We start from the raw sequence: 23,861 nt of genomic DNA, 5'->3' as shown, positions 1-23,861 counted from the left end.
CTCCTTTTTTGTTTCTGATTTTATTTGAGTCTTATCTCTTTCTTAGTCTAGCTAGTGGTTTGTTGATTTTGTTTATTTTTACCAAAAAAAAAAAAATAAACAACAACACAAAAACTTTTGTTAGCTGTCTGTATTTTATTAGTCTCAATTTTGTTTATTTCTGCTCTGATATTTATTAGTATTATGTCTTTTCCTCTAATTTTGAATTGTACTTATTCTCTCTGTTTTAGTTCTCTGAGATGTACTTTTTAGTTGTTTATTTGAAATCTTTCTAGTTTTTTGATATAGACATTTATTGCCTTAAACTAGCCTCCTAATAATGTTTTTGCTGGGTCCCATAGGTTTTGGTGTGCTATGTTTCTGTTTTCATTTATTTCAAGAAATTTTTAAATTGTATTCTTAATCTCTTCCTTCACTCATTGGTCTTTCAGGACCATATTGTTTAATTTCCACGTATTTGTATGTTTTCAAATGTTCCCCCTTATATTTGATACCTAGTTTTATCCCACTGTAGCTAGATAAGGTACTTGGTATGATTTTGATTTTTATAAATTTTTGAGACAGGCTTTGTTTATTAACATATGGTCAATTCTAAAGAATGTTCCACATGCTGATGAAATATAGAATGTATATTCTATAGCTGTTGGGTGAAATGTTCTGTAAATTTTTGTTAGATTCTTTGGTCTATAGTGACATTTAAATCCAATGTTTTTTCGTAAATTTTCTGTCTCCATGATCTGTCCAATGCTGAGACTGAGCTATTGAAGTCTCTAAGTATTATCGTATTGGGGTCTATCTCTCTCTTAGATCTAATAATATTTGCTTTGTATATCTGAGGGTGTTGGTGTTGGGATCATATATATCTGCTGTTGTTATAGTCTCTGGCTGAATTGACCCCTTTATTATCATATAATATCCTTCTTTATCTCTTTTTATAGCTTTTGACTTGAAGTCTATTTTATCAGATACAAGTAAAGCTACTCCTGCTCACTTTTGGTTTCCATTTGCCTGGAATGTCTTTTTCCAATCCTTCATTTTCAGTCTATATGTGTCTTACAGATGAGATGAGTTTCCTATAGGCAGCATATAATTGAAGTTTTTATCTAGTCAGTCTATATCTTTTAAATGAGGAATTTAATCCATTTATATGCATGGTTATTGTTGATAGATGAAGGCATAGTCATTATTTTATTGTTTTCTGGTTGCCTTCTATATCCTTTGTTCTTCTCTTATTGTTTATTTTTGCAGTTGGATAGTTTTCTGTAATGATAGGTTTGATTCTTTTTTCTTTCTCCTTTGTGTGTCAGATCCACCAGTGAGTTTTATAGTCTTATGTTTTCATAATGGTGGTTATTGTCTTTTCTCTTCCAGATATAAGACTCCCTTGATCACTTCTTCTAAGATTGATCCAGTGGTGATGAATTCCCTTAGTTTTTGCTTGTCTGTGAAAGATTTTATTTTTCCTTCATTTCTGAAGGATAGCTTTGCTGGATATAATATTCTTGGCCAGAATATCTTTTTCTTTCAGTACTTTGAATGTGTCATCTCATTCTCTCCTCAGTAAGGATTCTGCTGAGAATCTTCTTTTAGTGTAATTGGGGGTCCCTTATATGTGACTTGACCATTTTTCTATTGCTGTTTTTAGAATTCTTTCTTCATCTTTGACTGTTGACAAGTAGACTATAATGTGCCTTGGAGAGGACCTGTTGGGATTGACTCTTTTTTCTTAGTTGACACTAAAACAATACCAAATGTCAATAAAACAAAGAGTTGGTTTTTTTGAAAAAAAATTTAAAAATCAATAAACCACTAGTTTCAGAAAAAACTTTTTGTTTTGTGTGACATTTTATATATTTTAGTCTCAATTTTTTTTTATTTCTGCACTGATCTTATTATTTTTTTTCTACTAATTTTGGGTTTGGTTTATTCTTGCTTTTTTATTTCCTTAAGATGCATTGTTAAGTTCAGAGTCTTTGAGCTTCCTATTTGTAGATCTCCAACTCTCTGACAAGACTGGGGACGTTCTCAGCTATTATTTCATTAAATATGTTTCTACACCTTTTTTTTCCCCCGCTCTTAAAAATAGGGAACACTTCAAGAGGTTGCGCACTCCTTGTGCAGGGAGTATTCTAATCTTCTCTGTATTGTTCCAATTTTAGTATATGTGTCAGTGAAGTTTTGGAAAGATGGCCAACATCAGCTAATGGATTACTTCTTGCCCACTTGGCAATCACTCTCTGTGATAGTTCAAACACAATTGCAAGACTGACTTTCATTGGTTGGGTTTGGGTTGCATTCCAATCCTTAAACTAATCACCTAGGTCAGGCCCATACCAGGAGATGCAGTCATCCTCATCCAAACCATATTAAATGAAGTATAGGAAGCACTGGTTCTCCAAAGAAAATTGATTCACTGGTTGTTATCAGATGAATAATGAATTAATTTTGGGCAAGCAAATATAATATTTTTATAACATATTTATAAAGGTAGGTAACATTTCTGCATGATGAACCCATCATGTAAACTCACTGATGTGCCACATGTCCATGAGAGAGATGCACCGAACAGTGTGGAGGGGAAGGGCATACCTCTAACCTTTGCTAAGTAAAGGCAAAATTATAAAATCTAACCAAAATGTTATTAAAAAAACATTTATCAGGTGTCAGGCAGGTGGTGGGGAGGGGATGGGTTTATATACATACATTATAAGTGCATTGTGCATTGTTGGGGGCATGGACATGCTTGAAGCTCTGTCTTGAGGGGGGAGGGAAGGCAAGAGCAATGCATGTAACCTTAACCTTGTACCTCTTTATTATGCTGAAATAAAAAAATAGGTGGAATATAACTAAAAAACCCAGAAATTCATAATGGTATTTGAGCAGTATACATAGATTTAGACAGTTGTTGGAGAAGGACAAGTATGAATGGGAAGCAAACATGTTGGTGATAGAATTACAAAATGAACATAAAATGTGTACCACTTAGAATCAGGAATTGCTTGGGTTCTCAGTGCTTGAAATCTTTACCACTAGTACTAACTCATGCCAGCCTCATACTCCCTGTCTGTTCCACTCATTGACATGCTTTATTGTTTTGTGGATGATTCTCAACCAAGAGGGTGAAGTGGGGTGATGGAAAGTACACTCACCTGTTATTCAGGCTTAAGTTCAGGCCATGGTATTGTGGAGAGTTTATAAGTCCTTTCCCCTTTGTAGGCCCCAGTTTCATTATCTATCACATGAAAGATTAGGGTAACTGATCTCAGAGAACTCCCTGGTTTATGTGTTTTGGCATTTACATCTTCTCTGATGGGTCCTGGGGCCTTCATCATCTTTTCTCTGTGTAACCTACTTAGCCCTTGGCTTGGGGAGTATGTGTACTGACCTATTCTCTGCAGATTGTCTCCCAAGCTTCCAAATTCATGGCTCTTGGTTCTTAGATTCTTCTGGCCCCTGTTCCCTCCCCAAAGAGTATCCTCTTGACAAATTCATGCTCTCTAGCAAGCTCACCAGGAGAAGCAGAATTGCCCAGGGTGAATTGTGACCCTGTGTTGTCACAGTTGGACCTGGCCTGTGCCTTATTGCTGCTGGCACACTCTTGCTGGCAGCCATTTGCCCCTCCTTAAACCCTTGGTACCCATTTCTTCTACAGAATATACAAATGTGCCCTGATAAATTTTCACCATAATGCTATAGGATCATTTTTATAGAATTTTATAATGTTGTTATCATTTGCATTTTAGGAAAAGTCTTCTTTATAGTTGTAGTGGCCAGGGTTCTCCAGAGGAACAGAACCAATAGGAAATAAATATAAATGAAAAGGAGTTTATTAGTGAGAATAAGCTCACACAATTAGAAGGGTGAAGTCCCATGATCGACAGTGTAGCCCCAGTCTGGGGGGAAGGACTGAGAGCCTCTGGAAGGCCACTGGTGCAAGTCCCAGAGTCCAAAGGCCAACTAACCTGCAGTCTGATGTCCAAGGGCAGGAGGAGAAAGGGCATCCTGCTCTGGAAGGGTGAGAGAGAGAGAGAGAAGGGAAGCTAAGCAAGCTGAATATCTTCCTTCTTCTACCTGCTTTGTTTTAGTCGCATTGGCAGCTGATTGGATGGTGCCCGCCCAATCTGAGGGTGGGTCTTCCTCTCCCAGTCCACTGATTCACATGTCAATCTTCTCTGGAAACACCCTCACAGACACACTCAGAAATACTGCTTCACCAGCAACCTAGGTATCCAATCAAGTTGACACCTAATATTAACCATCACAATAGTTTATAAACTCTCTTTCAGGATTGAAAAAAAAAAAAAGTTCAATGTTATTCTTTTGAAAGATACCTTACAAACATCAAATGATTGATCTTTACTTTGCAATGTAACTCTAAGGTTATCTTTTCCTCTCCAGAAAGTTGATTTCAAGGCAAACTTGTTCCTGATGAAATGTTTCAATGTATTAAATTATAATCTGGGACCACAAAGGAACTTCCAAAAAAATGGTTTTTTAATGATCATCAATTTATCTCATTCTCTCTCTTTTTATGCTTTTGCAAAAAACAATCAGTTTACAGCAGGATGGAATTCAAAGTAAAATTAAAATAGAGAAACCTCTCTAATTTGAAAAATAGAGTTATCTACTATTTGAATTCAGTGATGATTATTGCTGAGACATTGTTTCCCCAAGTGTGCATAATGGTCACTTTATCACACACACACACAATAAAAAGATAAAAAGTCTTTTAAACATCAATAAAATGTTCTTCTGTATCACATTGCTGAAGCTTCTACATAACTCTTCTCACATATTTACAATGTTTTGTCCCCCACGGGACTGTAAGCCCAGGCAGGGATGGCACCTTGTTCATACTTGGATACCCAGCATTGAGCATAGATAGCACTTGCTATGTAGTACACACTAGTATGCTCGAATGTAAGAATTGTACGTAGGGATGAGATGTATCTGTTGAAAATGTACAACTATTGAAAGAGAGAAGTAAATTGTTTTGGTCACGGGTGACTCCGAGATAGATAAGATTATATTACAACTTGAAGGTTCTCCTTTGTTTTAGTGGCAAAATTTCTGTCTTCTTCTATAGCAGGCATCCTCAAACTACGGCCCATGGGCCACATGCGGCTTGCCGAGGACATTTATCCGGCTCTCCGGGTGTTTTTGACACCACTGCCTGTCCTGCTTAGTGGCCGACTCATCCCAGGCCCACAGTGCGCATGTGTGGAATGTGGCCTGCACTCTCCAACGGCCCTCCAACGGTCTGAGGGACAGTGAACTGGCCCCCTGTTTAAAAAGTTTGAGGACCCCTGTTCTATAGGGTTAAATGAAAAGCTCTATTTGGCCATCTCAAACTCTTCCTTCACCATAATGATGGATTTACTTTGATCATAATACATTTATGGGTGATCTTCCAAGTGCTAAACTTTGGAACTACTACTATTTGGAAAGGTTCGATTCACGCTAAAGGAAATCTGAGAATCTGGATACATATATCTTTTGGCAGTAATGCATACATTTACCTTTAATGTTGAGAGGAAGCATGTTGAAATGTGCTTTTCATTTGCAAGTGGGATGGTCATTTTATTTGGAGGAATGTCAGCTGCAAGGATTTCAGTCATCTTGGTTGGTTCTCATGTTGTCTGCCCAGATGGCAATTGAGCACTTCAGATTATTCTCCCCGAATTCCAGAAGTTTTGTCCCATTGGAGAGGTGCAGATTTCTATTGCTTATCTCTAGTCTGTTTTTATTCCTTGGGAGAGGAGTTCTGAGTTCTGAAGAGAAAGGTACACACTGAAAAGCGCAAGACATATTTTCAGGCACTTTGGAGAAAAGAAAATTTAATGGGACATATAGTACTATAGGAAATGGAGAGAGATAAGAATCATGCCCCATGCTTAACCTTTTGGATTCATTTTTGCCAATTTCTATGTGTGGTTGAGTAAATTAAATAAGCTTTCCTTAGCCCGGAACTGTCTGTGATAGCACAACCCTTCATTGTAGTATCACAGACAGACATTCAGCGTTCAAGACAGGGGCCTGACACCTTTCAAAAGTGAAGGAACCTGTGGCAATTTTAAACATTCCAACCATATTAATTCCAGTGACAGTTATCCTCTAAGTCATTTGAAATGGATTCCCCCTTTTCAACTTTCAGAATTTATATTTGATCCTCATGACCTCTGGAGTCTGCACAGGGGCACCATGTGTTTGAGTGTATACTGCAGGAGGAAGAAGCAGGAAATTGTTGATCTATTTATGTCTTTCTCCATCTTTTAGTTGTTCTTTATACTTTATTAATGTTCTAGGAAGAAACCTCACATTTCCAAAAGAAAGGTTGAATGGTTTAGAATGCTTTCTTTAAGGACAATGTTTTTTATTATCTCTGCTCCACCTGGGCTGAAAGTTGAGTGACATCTGTCAATCACAAGCAGCTAGGCACTTTACAGTCAATATTAGGCTCTGTGGTTCTCATCAAGCGTCTCTGACCACTGGTTAATAGAGTTGCTTCTCCTCACATGCTCACACCCAAGGCAGTCAGCTTCTGCCTCCTCTGTCCTGACAGCACTCTGGGACCTATGCCCTTCTCCAACTGGGAGACCATTTTCAGGAAGTGATCTTCACTTTTTACAGCAGCAGGAAGATTTGGATGTCTGTCACAAGCACATGGAAGGCTTGGTGTGCAGCCCAATGTTTATAGTAAACAGTGGGTTGGGGAAATGGTCACCTGAGAACCATTAGGCTCTCCTAGGCTAAGTCTCAGGGTAACTGTACTTTGGTTACTGTGGGTGAAATATCTTCAGCTTTCCATGTGTGTTGATTTGATGTTATTATTTCTCTACTCACAAATTAGAAATTATCTCATTAGTTCATCCATAAGAACCTGATTTGCAAAGCAAAAGATTAGTATGTTATTTATATCTGGGTGAGGGGTAGAGGTCAGGGAGCTACCAAAACTGTTCACATTTGTTTTCTAGGGACTACCTTTCCTGGTGTCAGGGTAGCTGGAAAAGTAAATTAATCATCCACAAGATTTGTGAGTATGGATGATGGCACAGTTATTAAGTTTACAGGCCAAATTGCCTTGGTTTTGATTCTTAGGCACTATTATTCTCTATGTGACCTCAGGCCTGTTACCTCTTAAGACTTGATTAACTGATCTAGAAAATTAGATACTAAGAGTACTTATTTCATAGAGTTGTTGGGAGGATTAACCAGGATAATTGAAAAAAAAGTATGTATCAAAGTGCTTGGTACATAATAAGTGTATAATAAGTATTAATATTAGTATTATAGTAATAATAATCAATTTTGTTTTATAACAAAGGTATTTGGATGTTTTCTAGGCTTTTTCATCCTAAAATGATAGAATCAGGAGACTTATACCTTATTCTCCGTGGAATACTCCTTTGCAAGAACAGGATTACCTGTTAGCTGATAGAGATACCCTGGCAATATCTTATTCACCAACTCTTCTTTCTCTAGATTCTATGTTGCTTTATTTATAAGTATGCATTTAACTACTACTCACAGAACATTTGCCATATGCAGTAATATTATGCTCTTCATCATATTACCCTGTCTGTTTGAGGAAAGAGTCACATTATCTCCATTTTCCAGAATAGGAAACTAAGATATAGGGAAGGAATAAAACAAAGGGGACATAAGCTATCAACACCTTTAGAATACAGCAAAAGCATCATCAGTGGAAAATCCATAGCCTTCAATGCCTACATCAAAAAGATAGAAAGATCACAAATCAACAACTTAATGTCACACCTCAAGGGACTAGAAAAATAAGATGAAACCAAACCCAAAGCCAGCAGAAGAAAAGAAATACAGAAGGTCAGAGAAGAACTAAATGAATGAAAAAAATATAAAGGATTAACAAACCTAAAAGTGGGTTCTTTGAAATGATAAACAAAATTGACAGACCTCTTGCTAGATTAACCAAGAACAGAAGAGAAATGACCCAACTATGCTCAATCAGAAATGAAAATGGTGACATTACAACTGATACTGCAGAAAGAAAAAAAAAATCATCCATTAATACTACATCAATCTCTATGCACACAAACTAGAGAACATAGAGGAAATGGGCAAGTTCCTGGAAATACACAACATCTCAAGACTCAACCAGGAAAAAATATAATAGAACTCCTGAACAGACTATTAACAAACAGTGAGATCAAAACAGTAATAAAAAAACTCCCAGCAACAACAACAAAAAAGCCCTGGACCAAATGGATTCATTGCTAAATTCTGTTGGACCTACAAGGAAGATCTGGTGCCATAATACAGAATTAATGCCATAATATCAAAAAGGAGGGAATCCTCCCCAACTCATTCTATGAAGCCAGTATCAGCTTAATACCAAAGCCAGGAAAGGACACAACAAAAAATAAAACTACAGACCAATATCCTTTATGGATATAGGTGCAAAAATCCTCAATAAAATGTTAGCAAACCGAATTAACAGCACATCAAAAAAATAATCCACTAGTAACAGGTGGGCTTCATCCCAGGGATGCAAGATGGTTCAACATACATACGTAAATCAATAAATGCAACTTACCAGATAAACAAAAGCAAAAACAAAGACCATATGATCTTTTAAATAAATGCAGAAAAGGCATTTGGCAAAGTCCATCATCCTTTCATGATAAAAATCCTCAACAAACTAGGCACAGAAGGAACATATCTCAGAAGTATAAAAGCCATGTATGATAAACCCACACCCAACATCATACTGAAAGGGGAAAAGTTGAAAGCATTTCCACCAAGAACTGGAACAAGTCAAAGATTCCCACTGTCACCACTTCTATGCAACATAGTGTTGGAAGTCCTAACCAGGGCAATCAGACAAGAGATAAATACTAAGGGTATCCAAATTGGAAAAGAGGAGGTCAAACTATTGCTTTTTGTAGACAATATGCTCTTGCATCACATAAATTGATTGGATGATGATTTGAAACTTAATTTTCAAATTCCACACGTTAGAATTTAGAAACTGGACCTGTAACAGCAGATAAGTTCGTTTTGATTCCAGAGAACATTTAATCTCTTAGTGATGATTCAATTAATACAATCTGGAACTTCCCAGATAGCTTTTATGGGGAAATTATACAGGAGGGACATATTATCAAGATTCCTGATAAATTCAACTTTTAGCCAACCTCCCTGCGATAGACCAATGGCAATAATCATGCCTTTTTCTTGAGAGACTCTTCAGGGGGAATGATGGTCCATTTCCATAGTTAAGAAGAATTTTCATAGGTCACTGTCTACAGTATTCTCGCTCAGCAAGAATATTCTTAACTTTATACATAAATATTCTTTGTTTTTTTAAACAGCTATATTGAGATATAATTTACATTTCATAAAATGTACACATTTAAAGTATACAATTCAATGGTTTATGGCATATTACATTATTAATTTTTAAAATTCTGGTAAAATATATATATAACAAAATTTTCATTTTAATCATTTTATACAATTTAGTGGCATTAATGACATTCATGGTATTGTGCAGCCATCACAACTATGTATTTCCAAAGCTTTTTTGATCACTCAAACAAAAACTCTATGGTTATTAGGCAATAACTGCCTATTCTCCCACCTTCCAGCCCCTTGTAACCTCTATTCTGCTTTTTGTCCCAATGAATTTGCCTATTCTAGATGCTTTATGTAAGAGGGATCATACAATATTTGTCCTTTTGTGGCTGGCTTATCTCAGGATAATGTTTTGAAGATTCATCCATGTTGTAGTATGTATTAGAATTTCATTCCTTTTTATGGCTGAATAACATCCTATTGTAAACACAATATTCTCAAATGAAGATATGGATTCCATGCATGGCTGTAGATCTTGTGAGTAAAATAACCAGTTTTAAGTCAGATGTTTCATTTGGCAACACCAACTTGGAAAACCTGCTGAGGATCTTTCTAGAATGGTACTTGCCAATCTATAGAGAACGGTACTAAATTTGCTTAATGTTTTTCTTGAAATCAATTCACTTTTTAAAAATCTTACATATGTAACTTATCTTGTCCTAAGCAATCACTGTGAAGTCAATTGATTGACAAAATATTGCATATTGCTACTAAAAGGGTTCACACATAGTTTTTGTGTGTACCTCCTAAAAAGCATCTTCTACCTTAGCCTCATTATAGAATGTAAATCACTTCCCTATTCCCCAAACTTGAGGGGTGGGCTTGTGTCAGTATATACTAGAATGCTGAAGCCCCCATGGAATGTGTAGGAGGAGTTGTAAAAAAGGAGAGGAGTTGTAACAAATACAACCTGGTTCGAAGGCCCAGGAGATGGACTAGGAATTAATTAGCAGGTTCGGGTTTGGGGCCTAAACTGCTTCTCATCAGCTGTGTGATCCTGACATAGTCCTCCCTAGCTTAGTTTTCCTCTGCCTTCAGCAGGTTGGAATAGATCATATGCTCCCAACCCCTTATGCCTGGGAGTTCTGCTTCCTTCCTGTCCCACGTCCAGGAATGGCAGGGCCAGTGTACTCTTCTGCACTTCCAGTCCCTGGGGTTGTACTCAAGGGATTTCCATTAGTTTGGCTTTGTCATATTTACACCATGTTTCCTTTCACTTCTCTCCCAGTGTTACATTAGATCAAACGGTATCTGATGTAACTCTTAATGATTTCACCTCTAAAAGGGACATCAGAAGAGTTAGCATCAAGGACCTCACCTACCTTCATTTAGAAGTGCGGGCATCTGGACTGCGTCCGTTTCCAGTAACAATAAAATGACAGTAAATCAGAAAAAAGCGCCGTGCTCCTCAGAGCTTTGAAAGTGAGCTCTGGAGCACTCTGCTTACAGGGCTGTTGCTTGTCAGTGAGTAAATCAACTCTGTCCTCACACCCCCATCGCGCTGGGGACATCTCTGACTTTGTGGCATGGGCTTGATTCCTCAGTCAGTCTCTCTCTCCCCCGCTTGAGGTTGGGAGTGCATCTCTCCCTCGTTCTCTCCCAGCATGTTTAGTGAGCTTAGGGGCCCCCTAGGTTTTATTGCCAACCACAGCTTAGCCCTTGTCAGAGAGATTATTATATGCACCCTGGGTGACTTCTGACTGCAGAAGGGCCCCGGGATTTACATTTTTGCATTCCAAAGTCAGGAATATAAATGACTAATGGAACATGGGGCCACCAAATATTTATATGTCTATTTTGAAATTTACATTTCTCCATTTCTTATGATGGGGTTTGCTGCTCCCGGGGTCGTAGTTGATGGGCTGGTAGCATCAGTGGTGACATAAAGCAATCATCTGGGGAGAGTGCTTGAGCCCCACCGGCGCGCTGTGATGTGCTGCAGGTTATTATGCCAGCAATTCAGCAGTAATCGAACCCCCCATCTCCTCGGCCCTCTCCCTGCTTCCCTTTTATGATGTCCAATAAATTTTACATGCTCCAATTTGCCTCATCCACCAAACTAATACTGTTTGAATTAAGAGTCTCTTCTGTAGCTTTCAACAATGGAAACTTTGCTTTCTCCAACCAAATTATTTATAAAGGCCACGTTCGAGTAAGCCAGAGAGGGAGCAGAATGGTGCAGATATGGACAGTGCGAATGTCCTGGTCCATGTAGAAGACTGGGCTGCTCGGTCGTTGAACTTGTCATCTACATGATATATTGAGATGGGAGAGAATGTCTGTAGATATTTATCGTGAAAGAACAGACTGTGTTCGATTAGGAATTTTTATAAAAGTGATGCACATACTTGACGGTTCTCTAGTCCCTCATACTTTTCATGGCATATAGTAAGAATTAATGATAGCGGTAACAACAAAAACGATAGTAACATTACTTAAGCATCTATTACGAGTTGAATCATCCTAAGCCCTTTTCATGCATTTAAAAATATTCAAACAATGGCTCCATGAGATCGATCCTTTTTTTTCAACGTGCTTAAAGAGGTAGAAACAGGTTCAGAGAGGTTAAGTAGTTCCTCAAGATTACAAATTACAAGCAATACATGCTTGTAACACTATGCAATACCACCACATGGGGTGGGCCAGACGCAGTGACCTTGAGATGAATGTTACTAAATTTCCCATTCATTCAAGCCACTCACCACTGCCCCCGCCACCCATTGGTATTTACAAAGCAACTGTTCTGTGTAGACCCTGTTCTGGACACTTGGGATATACCAGTGAAGACAGCCAACGGTCCCTGCTCCTGTGTAGTTAATAGTGCTGTTAGACAGTAGCATGTAAACAAAGAAACCATACACTTTCTAACATTGACTGGTGCCTCAAAGAAAGTGCCTTGGAGATATGCAATAGATAATGTCCTTCTGGGGAGAAGGAGCTGCTTTAGCTGAGATGGTCAAAAAAAGGCTTCCCCCAGGAGAGGACATTTGAGTTGACCTAAATGATGAAGACAAGCTGGGAGCCAGGTGTGTGTGTGGGGGGGGAGGGGGAGGGTTCAGGAAGAGGAAAGGCAACTGCGAAGACCAAGGCAGGAACCGGTGTCTTGTGTTGGAAAGCCTGCAGGAAAACCTGAGTAGCTGAAGCATTATTAGCTGCAGAGAGAGTATAGATTGCAAAGTCAGGAGTTTGGTAGACCTCAGGGCGTGCAGAGCAGGGCAGGGAGTGTGGATGCCATGGTGTTTTCAGTTCTTTCAATCAATATTTTACTGCCTGCAGCCCATTTTCTTTTACGGCCTGTCTTCTTTTCCTTCTGCCTTGACTTGGGTCTTACCTCATAATGGGCATTTTAATCCTCTCTCTGATACAACCCAATGCTTCTCGCTGGGCACCATGCTTTGTTCCAGCTCAGAGCAGCATTAAAAAAGAACAGAGGAAGTCTCCAGCTGAGAGGAACTCAGGAAGGAGTGCAGGTTGCAATCTAAGAGCTCTAATTAAATCAATACCATGCACATCCTGTCCACAAAGCTGGGGGCAGTTGCATGCTCTTTACTGATGCCATGATATACAGTTAAGAGTTGTGTGACTTCACAGAAGCAATTAAATTGCCCTGTTTAATCAGTGGTAAGGCCACCATCAATAACAATTATTATTTTTATTGATTTGATAAGTACACAGTGGAAATAATCACAAAGAATAGCTATCTCTTGTTCCCCTGTCCTTGCCTAAGTGCTATCCAGGCTGGGCTATCCAGGCTGAATCTAGAGTGATCTCGTTAGCAATCTCACTGAAGATCTATATGCAGTCAAGAATTCCTACCTTATAAAATTTCCATGCTAAAAAAAAGAGAGAAAAGGCCCATGTTTTTCAGTTGAAACAGACTTAGAAATTTTCTATTTTCTAGTCTTTTCCTTGGTGGCAAAGGAATGCTCCCTGTGGTAAGTAATTACATATGCATTTTCTCTTTTCAGCCTTATTGATCTTCTGTATGGTTTTACTGTAGATAAGTCTGTGATCTCATTTTGGCCAGAAGTGTAGGTTCAGTAGACACAAAATAGGCCTGGGCATTGCTTAGTTGTGGATATATACACAATTGCAGGGATGTTGAAACATCTAAAGGAAGATCTAAGTGGAGTCATCAGAATTTTGGAAGCTACTTTGATTCCAGGACTATTATTATCTTGCTCCATCTCCCTTATAGATTGACAGTTTGTATATGTAGTTCTGAAGGTCTCCATGGCCTCCCCTCACCTTTTTGCCTAATGAATTCCATACACTTGTGATCTAGGAAGAGAAGCAGACTCGAAATGAACTAAAATTGGAGTTCAGGCTTGGGGAACAGAAGTGAACCTTGATTCAGGGGAAAGAAGGGACCCTTACTCACATGTGCAGTCACCTGAACTATCCCTCCGTACTGTCTCCACATGGGGGAGCCATGAAGGAATAGGGAGGGATCCTTGGTCTTCCCCATACTCTTCTCAGAGGATAGCACATCATTATTCCCACCTGACTTCACTTAAGACATTAGTCTCAGGAACCCTGAGAGATAATCAAGCCACCCTCTTTGGATTTTTGGCCAGGATATGTTTACCTGGGGGAAGAGTGTGGACACATTGTGTCCACTAATAAATAATTCTCCTCAGTGGAAGATGAGCCCCTTAGTGCCACCTGAGACTTATATGGGGCGTGGCTCTCACAGTTCTCATCCAAGGGCTGCTTTGTTTCTAGATAATTCTGTAGCTCTTCAATAAAACCTGGAAACCATAGTCTGTGAGGAGAAACCGTGTCCTAGGTTGTGTCAATGTTTGTATGTGTTTCATGAAGGACAGGTTCTGTCATCAGAACTGGGCTTGGGAAATCCTTTAAATTCAGTGTTGGTCTTGGTCATTAACAAGATATATTAGCATATGAGGGGCTTTGAGATTCTAATTTCTTAGCATTTTCCAAACATAATCAAGGAACTCTGACTTATTTGATTTAATTTAGTCAGAGCAGGCCTGCTCCCCATAACATGTGTTGGGAAAACCTGGTCTAGAGGAGGAACGACTTGGAGACATACATGGGGTAAGTGTCCTGTCACTTAGGGAAGACTTTATAGTGGGGAATTCCATGGCAGTGCTGTATAGATTATTGTTATGAAAGAGATCTGTGCTCCCCAACTTAAATATCTCCACGTGTCTCCTCTAGACCAAAAGTTCCTGATCTGGCATCATGGAAAGACTTAGTCCTTGGGCTAGAATGTATCATTAGCTGTAAGAACTAAGTATCTTGTGATTCCTTAGAGGATTTACATCTTGATAACCGATGTCCTCAAACTTTAAAAACTGATATTAACTGAAATTTACAGTTAATATGTCATATTTTATACCTTAGGAAATCATCGTAACCATCAGATACAAACTATTTTATTTAATGTTTGCTAAAAGTGTGTTGCCTTTATTATTTTTAAATACTATATCGAATCTCTTTGTTGCTTGTGCACGACTTTCATAAACTCTGCCGTATCTCTGTTCAACTTGTACTATTATGTGTTCAATACAAAGTCAAAGCCCAGTGATGGCACTCGTCAGAGAAACATAAATTTGGGCATAAAGTCCTGATGCCTGAATTCTACACAGAAATGTTCTTAAATGGCAGTTGGGGTTGAGGTGACATGCAACTCCCTCTCCAGAGCAGTATGAGGTGGAGGTGGGTTCTTGGGTCCTCCAGTATTTTCCCCTTCCAGTATCCCTGGATCAGGTAAATGAAAAAGGCATTAACTACTGGGGGTATTCCAGGGTGAAATAAAATGATACACGTGGAATTTATACCAGGTACCTGCTATAATACAGGAAACATCTAACAAGTACTTCCACTGTTGTCATTATTTTTATTATCTTCTAATACATTTTTCTTCTATTGTGGATATATATATATATATATATATATTTTTTTTTTACAGACGAAGCAGGATATACATTTATTTAGGGAAGGTAGAAGATACATTTCTTAACATTTGAAGATATTTGTTGATATTTGTTACCATTTGGTATTCCAACTCTCCCATCTTACTGGTATCTGACTAATTCATAGTATATCCTAAACTGTTTCTGTATCATAAGTTTCAGGTGATAGAATAAATCACTATATGCTGCTTAAGTCTCAAATTGGTAAAAAAAAAAAAAAGGATAAGTTATATAAATCTTTTATGAAGATCTTAAAATACATAGGAAGAGAAATAAATATATTTGCCTATATTTCTTCTCTTTAGTCAAGCCCATCTAAAGTTATTGCAGGCCGGGCACGGTGACTCATGCCTGTAATCCTAGCACTCTGGGAGGCCAAGTTAGGCGGATTGCTCGAAGTCAGGAGTTCAAAACCAGCCTGAGCAAGAGCGAGACCCTGCCTCTACTATACATAGAAAGAAATTAATTGGCCAACTAATATATATAGAAAAAATTAGCCAGGCATGGTGGCACATGCCTGTAGTCCCGGCTACTTGGGAGGCTGAGGCAGAAGGATTGCTTGAGCCCAGGAGTTTGAGGTTGCTGTGAGCTAGGCTGACGCCACAGCACTCACTCTAGCCTGGGCAACAAAGTGAGACTCTGTCTCAAAAAATAAATAAATAAATAAATAAATAAATAAATAAATAAATGAATGAATGAATGAATGAATAAAATAAAGTTATTGCATATAAATGGGAAGAATCAAATAAATGAGTTGAGAAAATGGTATTTCTAACATCAAATTAAATATGGATCATATGACTATAATTGACCTGGGACACAATCTGTATACATTCATTTGAAAACCAATTGGGATATTTCTAAAGTGAACAAGTCCATCGAAATAGAACCATTTCTGGGGAATAGGCAATGCGGGGCCAGGCATTAAAGGTGGATATTGTATGCACTTGTGTGTGTGTGTGTGTGTGTTTCCTTGAAAAACCAACTGGAACACTTGGTACAAACCAAATGTATCTGTGTTCTCTCTAGTAAGTTATTTTGTTTAGTTAGAACATAGTACCAGTAAGGTAAAACTTATGTATCTTATCCTTTGCTATATGTAGGGAAAAAAACATAATGATGAAACACCCCTATTTTTTATGAAAATTAGATCAATAATCACTCTAATGGTAGGAAAGAGAGTATCCATATTTTGAGATTAGAGTGGTTATTTTTTAACCATATATGTCAATTTTAGGCAGGATCATTGCTTTTCTGCTCTGAAGGTTGAAGATCACAACTTTTCCTCCCATTCCCCCAACCTCTCAAGTTTTGTTAGTCACATCGTTATCTTCATATTGTCAATGACAACTGCATTATCTTCTATAACAGTGCTTTCCATAGTTGTTTAGTATTGATTCCATATTTAAGTGAACTAAGAGGTCATTATCAATTCTTTTGATCATATCTTCTCCATTCCTAAATTCTTATTCAAACCCTAATTGGCTGAATATTTTTCTCAGGACATTATCTTTCTCAAAAAGGGCTCATGAGTCCTGGATTTTTTAAGTTCTGTGTGTTATGATTGAATGATATTTTAATTGGGTATAATATATTATGATGTACTATACATGTATATTAAAAACATATACCTATATAGGTTTGTTCATTGCTTTCTGATATTGAATGTGATGATTCTGGATAAGTATGAGGTAAAACTAACTTTTCTTCCTTCTAGGAGATTTGTTTTTTTCCTTCCATCTGGATGTCTAGAGAACTTTTCCCTTGAATTTCAATAACTTTAAGAATTTATCTGATTATTGATCATTCTTTATATCATTTTGTTGAAACTTGTTAAACTCTTTTAATCTGCAGATTGTTTTTTCATTTTTTTCATTTTGAGGACTTTTTTGTAGTATATGTTTATATTTTCTTTTCCATTAGCTGTATAAATACAAATATTATTATATTTATCTTTCATTGAGTATTAGCTGATTGAATTAGTTTAATTTCTTTTTTAAAAAATATGCATTCACTGTGATTATGTCAACCTTTTGCTCTGTCAGTAATTTGATTTTTAGTGTGATCATCTTGTTCTTTCCAAATTGCTTTTTAGTTTGGAATCACATTGTTTTGGTCTTTGTTTCCTTAGATCCTCTTTTTCAATCCATTCAATTGTGTGTGGAGGTTTCCTTTATTATTATTATTTTATGAGATTATGCTATTTGTAATTGGCTAAGCTTTTGGAATCTGTAAATTTTTTTTCCATTGGAGTTAGTGAGTTTTTGCATATTATTTCTTAAAATACTTTTTATTCACAATCTCTTCTTCCTTTTCTTATATTACACTTATTACATATATGTTAGACCTTTTGATACTATCCCACAGGTATCTGAGTCTCTGTTCATTTTATTTTTTCAAGCTATTTGTCTCTAGTCTTCAGCTTAGATAATTTATTCTTATCTGCCTTCAAGTTTATTGGATCTTTCCTCTGTTATTTTCATTCTGTTATTGAGCCAATCTAGTGAATTTTTCATTTCATGTGTTGCATTTTTCAGGTCTAAAAGTTATAAATTTTATATAGCTTCTATTTCTTTCCCAAACTATTTTTCCATTACTTTCAAGTATGTTTAACTTTATCTCATGGAGCTGTAATAGCTGCTTTATAGCTGTTTTGTTGATAATGTCAACATCTGAGTGATCTTGGGGTTCATATTTGTTGATTGCTTTTTCCCTTGAAAATTGGTCACATTTTCCTACTCCTTTGTATATTGAGTAATTTCTGGCTTGTATCCTGGGCATTCAAACGTTGTTTCTTTGGTAGTGATCAGTATAGCTCTTTGAAGCATTTTGTTTCTTCTTTGTTTTAGCAGGGAATCCACATCATTACTTTCAGACCACAGGTTTTATCTTGCCTCTTTTGGGTTCTGAGTTCAGTTTTCAGAGCCTTTGCCATCCTCTTCTGGATCTGCCTTATGCCCATACACTCAAGACGGAGTATGAAACTTGGGTGATGGTTTAAGGTCTTCATTCAGCTCTGAGAACCCTTACTAAGCTGCTTTGGATATTTCCTGCATGTGCGCAGCTCAGGGATGAGCTGGAAACTAGTATAGTTTCACATATAGTATTAGATGATCCCCTTCTACATTCCTTTCCACTCTGGGATTCCCTTTACACCTTCCAGTCCTTAGGGCTCCTTTTCTTGGTTATTCAGCCCAGAAATTTGGAGTAGAAATAGAAAGCAGAGTTTTAGATTCCTGCATTGCTCCTTTTTCATAAAACTCTGTGATTGGGACCTACAGTTGGAGCAAAGCCACATAAAAAAGAGAAATAAACCCAGAAACTCATCTGCTGGTAGCTTCTGCTGGTAACTCGTCTGGGTGGCTTCTCCACAGTCCACCTGCTTTTGTTTTACTTTACAGAATCCTCAGCATCCTTGTATTTTGTGCAGAGTTTTTTGTTATAATCAGTGAAAGAAATAGGATATAGTGGGCTAACCCCATCATGCTGGAGGCAGACTCTCATTCAATTGAATTGCATTCAACTGAGTCCCTCTTTTATGAAAGTCTTGTTCTTATTAAGTTGTTTTATAGCATAAAACAACAATATTTCTCCTGTCCTTTGAGTTGTTGGGTTCTTTGTCTTTTGTAGATGGGTTTCTGTCTTCCCTTTCCTGGTTTTGCTGTTGTTTTCCAGCAGGTCTGAATGTCTTCCATGCTATTTGTTTTCTCTCTGATCATGTTTGAGTGACTCTGAGACTACAGAGTGTACATGGTTTCTTAATTATCTTTCCCCTCATATAAGATGAGCTTCTTTTACCCACAGAGTGGCAATTTGAAGAGTAAGTATTCCATTTTATCCACGTTCTGTAGCTTAAGAAAATGGTGCAGGGAGGAGAACAGCTCAGCTGAGAAGGGATGTGATCTTTATTTGAATACTGAGACTCAGTTTTCTCATCTGATATTCTGTTGAAACTTCATCAGGGGTTACTTTTGGATTTGCATCATTTCTGCAATTTAATGTGTAGTCTTAGAATTTTCATGCCCAGTTGTTATTTTTTTTCTGTTTTACTTTTGTTTTTCTCAATATTTATTTAATCCATTACTCAGTCAGAAGAAGGAGAAGAGATGATGAGAATACCTATATAGAGTTTGCTTCTTCTTAGATGTTGGTACATTAATGAGAATGTTTAGGATTTTGTGGATTTCCTGTATAATTACCAGTGATTTTTAATGTTGTTTAAAGATAAATTCTGCTGTACCTCTGGGCAGCCCCAGAATCTTCTGTCTCACTGAATTCCAGTTTCTACATCTATGTTCATGTCGTTACCCAACTCAAAATAGATATCTTTTCTCAAATCATGGAAATGTGCCCCTGAGAATTGAAGTGTTCCTCTGCAGGTTTTGTCATTACTGAATCTTCCACAGAAAATTCTTTTAAAAACATAATGATATAATGACTTAGGAAGTGCTTTATAAACTATAAAGTGCTTGACGCATGTGAGACTGTGATATTATCATCACTCATGTCACCTGCACTGCCAATCGTCAGTGGGTTAGCCAGGGAGCAGGCTTTCCTCACTGCTGCTTTGTTCTACTGTCTTGTCCTGACCTTGACACTCTGGCAGCAGTGACCCTCTCTGCAAGATAACCCTGACAGTGAGTGGTGACTCACCCTACTCTATTACCTGCCTTTGTTAGTAGCACTCAGTGTTTATTTCTTGTCCATTGTCTCTGTAATAAAACATTTTCTTTTACAGAAATCCGGAGTCTACTTTCACAAAAGCTATGCTATGGAACCTTTTCTTGCCTTTCCCCTCCTCCTGAAAACCAGTAGCGTGCATTTCAAATTTGAGCTCACAAGTGAATTGAACTTTCCTGGAACATTCTTTTACTTTGCCTAACATCTTGAAACAGTGATTTGGTACTATGGTTATATACACTTTCAAGAACTGCTCTTGCTGGGTGGAGAGAAGTAAGCATGATGGGGCTGTAGGGGTTTGAGCAAGTTTGAGTGTTTTATTTGGATGCGCTTTTCATATGCATTTGTTCTGTTTCCTTGTTTTAGCTGTAAGGTCTTGAAGATAGGAATAATGATTAAGACTGTTCTAGAAAAAAGGAGTGTGATGGAAAACACGAGCAATACCTACAATACTAAAAATGAGAGAAGTATAATGATAAGGACTGTGACCAAATACAGTAACACTAAATTGCAGTGGTTAAGAGCATGAACTTAAGAATTTGACCAATTATAGCAGGATGACCTCAGACAAGTGACTTAACCTTTCCAGGTCACATCTGCAATTTAGAGATAATAAAACACTTGTACCCCCATAATATGCTAAAATAAAAAAAAAAAAGAATATTTGCCTCCTAGGGCTGTTGATAATGTAAAGTGTTTATAGCAGTGCCTGGAATATAATATAGTAAAAAAATGTTATCTGCTATTAATATCATCATCATCATTTTATTAATTTTTCCTTTGTCAAGGAGGTAAGTATAGGATAAATGAAAAGATATAAAGCTTATGTAGCTTGAGGTAAGAATCTGAGATTTACTATGCTAAAAGTTGGTGTAGGCTAAGGATTAAAAAAACAAAACAAGTACTTCTTATAGGCTTTGTTTTAAAATGTTACATGTGATATCTAATTTAATATACTATGAGGTAGGTGCTAGTTTAGCCCCATTTTATAGACAAGGAAACTGAGGCACTGAGAAGTCAAGTAACCAGCCCAAGTTCCCATAACTAGTAAATGGTGAAGCTAAGATTTGAATCCAGCCAACCTCTGCTTTTAACTTATTCGGATATGTGTGTAGGGGTTGGAGGGTATCTAGAGTAGGTTATTGGTGAAATGAGATGTTCAGGCAATGTCTTCACATTTAAGATCAGTGTTAAGGGGGAAACTGGAAACATGTTCTATTCTCCGAGAGAATCCAGGGACATGAATGGAGCTGAGACCTGAACCATAGAAGAGGTGCTTATAATTTGATTCAAGGTACATGGAATTAACCAGGAAGGAATGAAAAGTGATTATGGGGTATAGTGGATAAGGGATCTAGGGTGTGATAGGAAGACTGGTGGGCATGTAGGTATTCAGGACAGCTGGGCACGATTCCCTTTTGCCGTCTTCTGTTTTAGTTGACTTGGCAAGATGGTTCAGGTGGGGGGCTTGGTTTACACAGTGGTGAAATGAATAATTATGTGGAATTACTTCTGTGTACCCTTTAGGTCAGGCGTCCTCAAACTATGGCCTGCAGGCCACACGCGGGTGTTTTTGCCCGTTTGTTTTTTTACTTCAAAATTTGTTCATAGTTTTTTTAAAACTATAGTCCGGCCCTCCAATGGTCTGAGGGACAGTGAACTGGCCCCCTGTTTAAAAAGTTTGAGGACCCCTGCTTTAGGTTCTGAAACTCAGATGTTTTTGTATTGTATACCTGTATACTCTGAAACTGGACATTATCAATATAATTTATTTAGCATTTTTTCTATCTTATTTTGTATTATATTTCTCACATTGGTCATTCATTTATTTAGTCCCTGTTTGTTCTGGGTGTATTATAAGCTCACTATGTGACTTGTTTCCTTAATTAAAACTTGGATGGGAGAGAACTATTTATCTGTGGGAGTTCTCAGAATTCTAAGCAAGTGTTGTAGGTCCAATAGGCACGTATCAGTGCTGCTCATGGTGATGACACTGGTGTGTGTCAAATGCCACCATGAGTTGAGAGCAACAAGTATGAGAAAAGCTCCATAAAATCAGTCTGCGATACCATTTATAGAGAGTCTGCCTTTTTTCTTGTTGGGGTATGTGTATTGGGGTATGTGCTGAGAAAACTGTAACTACGAGTAAAATGATCCCTGTCTTCAAGAAGCTTGCCGAAAAGGGCACAAGTAACCATCAAAGAATTTAAGCTCCCAGGGGTGAGAAGCCTTAACGGTTATTTGATCCAACCCTCCACAGGCATTGAATGCCGATTACAACATCTCCACCAAGTGGTTGTCTGGCATCTTCTTGAACACTTCAGTGACTGTGAACTCACCACTGCTAATTCTACTCAGGGTAGAATGATAAGCCCTCAAGTTTTGTGTAGGAGGAAGTGTCTTTCTGAAGAGCAAAGCTCTTCTACAGGGTGAGGGAAAGCCATGGAGATCATCTTGGAGACAAGAATTTGGCAAGTGGAGGTATACAGAAAAGGACCTCAAAGGCCCTTTGAAGGAGCAAAGTGGAAGAAGTACAAAAAGCCCAAGGGCATGTTGGAGGAACATCAAATGGTCTAGCTTGATCATTTAACAATGACGGGTTGAGGGTAGGGAGCAATGAAATCGTTAAGCATAGACAGGGACTGTAATTTGGAGGACCTTGAATGCCCTCTACATTTGGGGTTTATAACGACCCTAATGAAAACCATAATTCTATGTCCAATGGGTTGCAGGTTGAGCAAATCACTGTTAGGATTAGGTCTGATAACGTTCCCCATATCCATATTCTTTGTACTCGCCTGGATATCTTTCCCCTCATCCCCCATGGATTTTCCTCAGTTCAAAGAGACATGGTTAGAGCAGGAATTATGAAGGGCCCTCTGCTGGCCTTATTTCCATGTAGATCTGTTTTATATGCATAATAACTCTAAGGGGAAGCTGTGTCAATCTGCCCTACCTGACAGAGCCCTAAATCCTCCCAATGCTGCCTCCACTATTGGGTGTGTGCCAAGTGGCTTACAACCTCAGAGAGAGAAAGCATCCCGATTTTTGTGTGTGGAAGGTGGGGGACAGTGATAAACAGGTCTTGGCCTGTTATTGTCTTCCCCCATGATAATGAACCCATCACTAGCGCAGGAATTTAATGCAATGATTTTTCCAAGAGCCATCTAGCCCCATTGCAGCCCTGCCTGCAAATGTAAATATACCCTTTCTGGGGACAGATTTGCATTTTTTGGTGAAAGAAATTCATGTATATGGCAAAGATGCCTCTGTAATTATAGAAAGTTTATTTCTGTCCCCAGATGTCAGCAATCAAATTCCACATAAATATATTTTGTGTAAATCTGTCGGCAGCTGGTCTCCATTCAGGTTTCTGGAGATATTAGCCTGTCTTTGAGTTTATGACAAAGTTAAAAATTATTCATTAAACTGACCTGCAGTATATTCAGTAACTGGAAAATTGCCTTGCAGTTCTATTTGGTTTGTAGATGTGATCACAAGTAAATTTTTAACTTAATTAATTGGCCGTTTCTGTTGACAAGAAATTTATGTGGTAATAATTTGCTCGAAATAGATGCCGACTGTAGGAAATGAGATATCCATCATAGGCTTGTGTTCCACCAGCTGCACAGTGGCTATTATGAAAGTATTTCAGCCTGCGTCGACCCCAGTGTTTGTGCAGTCAAGATTATATATACCCACGATCCATAGCCTGCCAGAGAGGCGCTGGTGGAGGTCTATGATAACAAAGACTTTGTGATTTATGGCTTGCTGTGAAAGCAGAGCTTGATGAGATTAAACAATTTCATAGCACAAGTGTTTCTCAAGACCTGATTTGTAGTTGCA

At 37.9% G+C, this 23,861-nt stretch overlaps 1 protein-coding gene and 1 non-coding gene across 2 annotated transcripts in view; one reads left to right on the top strand and one right to left on the bottom strand.

Moving 5' to 3' along the window:
- LRMDA (leucine rich melanocyte differentiation associated) overlaps nt 1-23,861 on the top strand; it is a 1,003,464-nt gene that overhangs the window by 740,844 nt on the left and 238,759 nt on the right. The gene's annotated exons all lie outside the window — the stretch shown is intronic.
- LOC142875779 (U6 spliceosomal RNA) lies at nt 2,079-2,186 on the bottom strand. Its single transcript, XR_012923069.1, has one exon. It is a non-coding gene; the product is annotated as a U6 spliceosomal RNA (small nuclear RNA).

This window comes from Microcebus murinus, chromosome 14 (genome assembly GCF_040939455.1).
Source record: "Microcebus murinus isolate Inina chromosome 14, M.murinus_Inina_mat1.0, whole genome shotgun sequence".
Taxonomy (NCBI): domain Eukaryota; kingdom Metazoa; phylum Chordata; class Mammalia; order Primates; family Cheirogaleidae; genus Microcebus; species Microcebus murinus.
The sequence above is the reverse complement of the archived record's forward strand: the minus strand, read 5'-3'. Positions and strand labels throughout refer to the sequence as shown.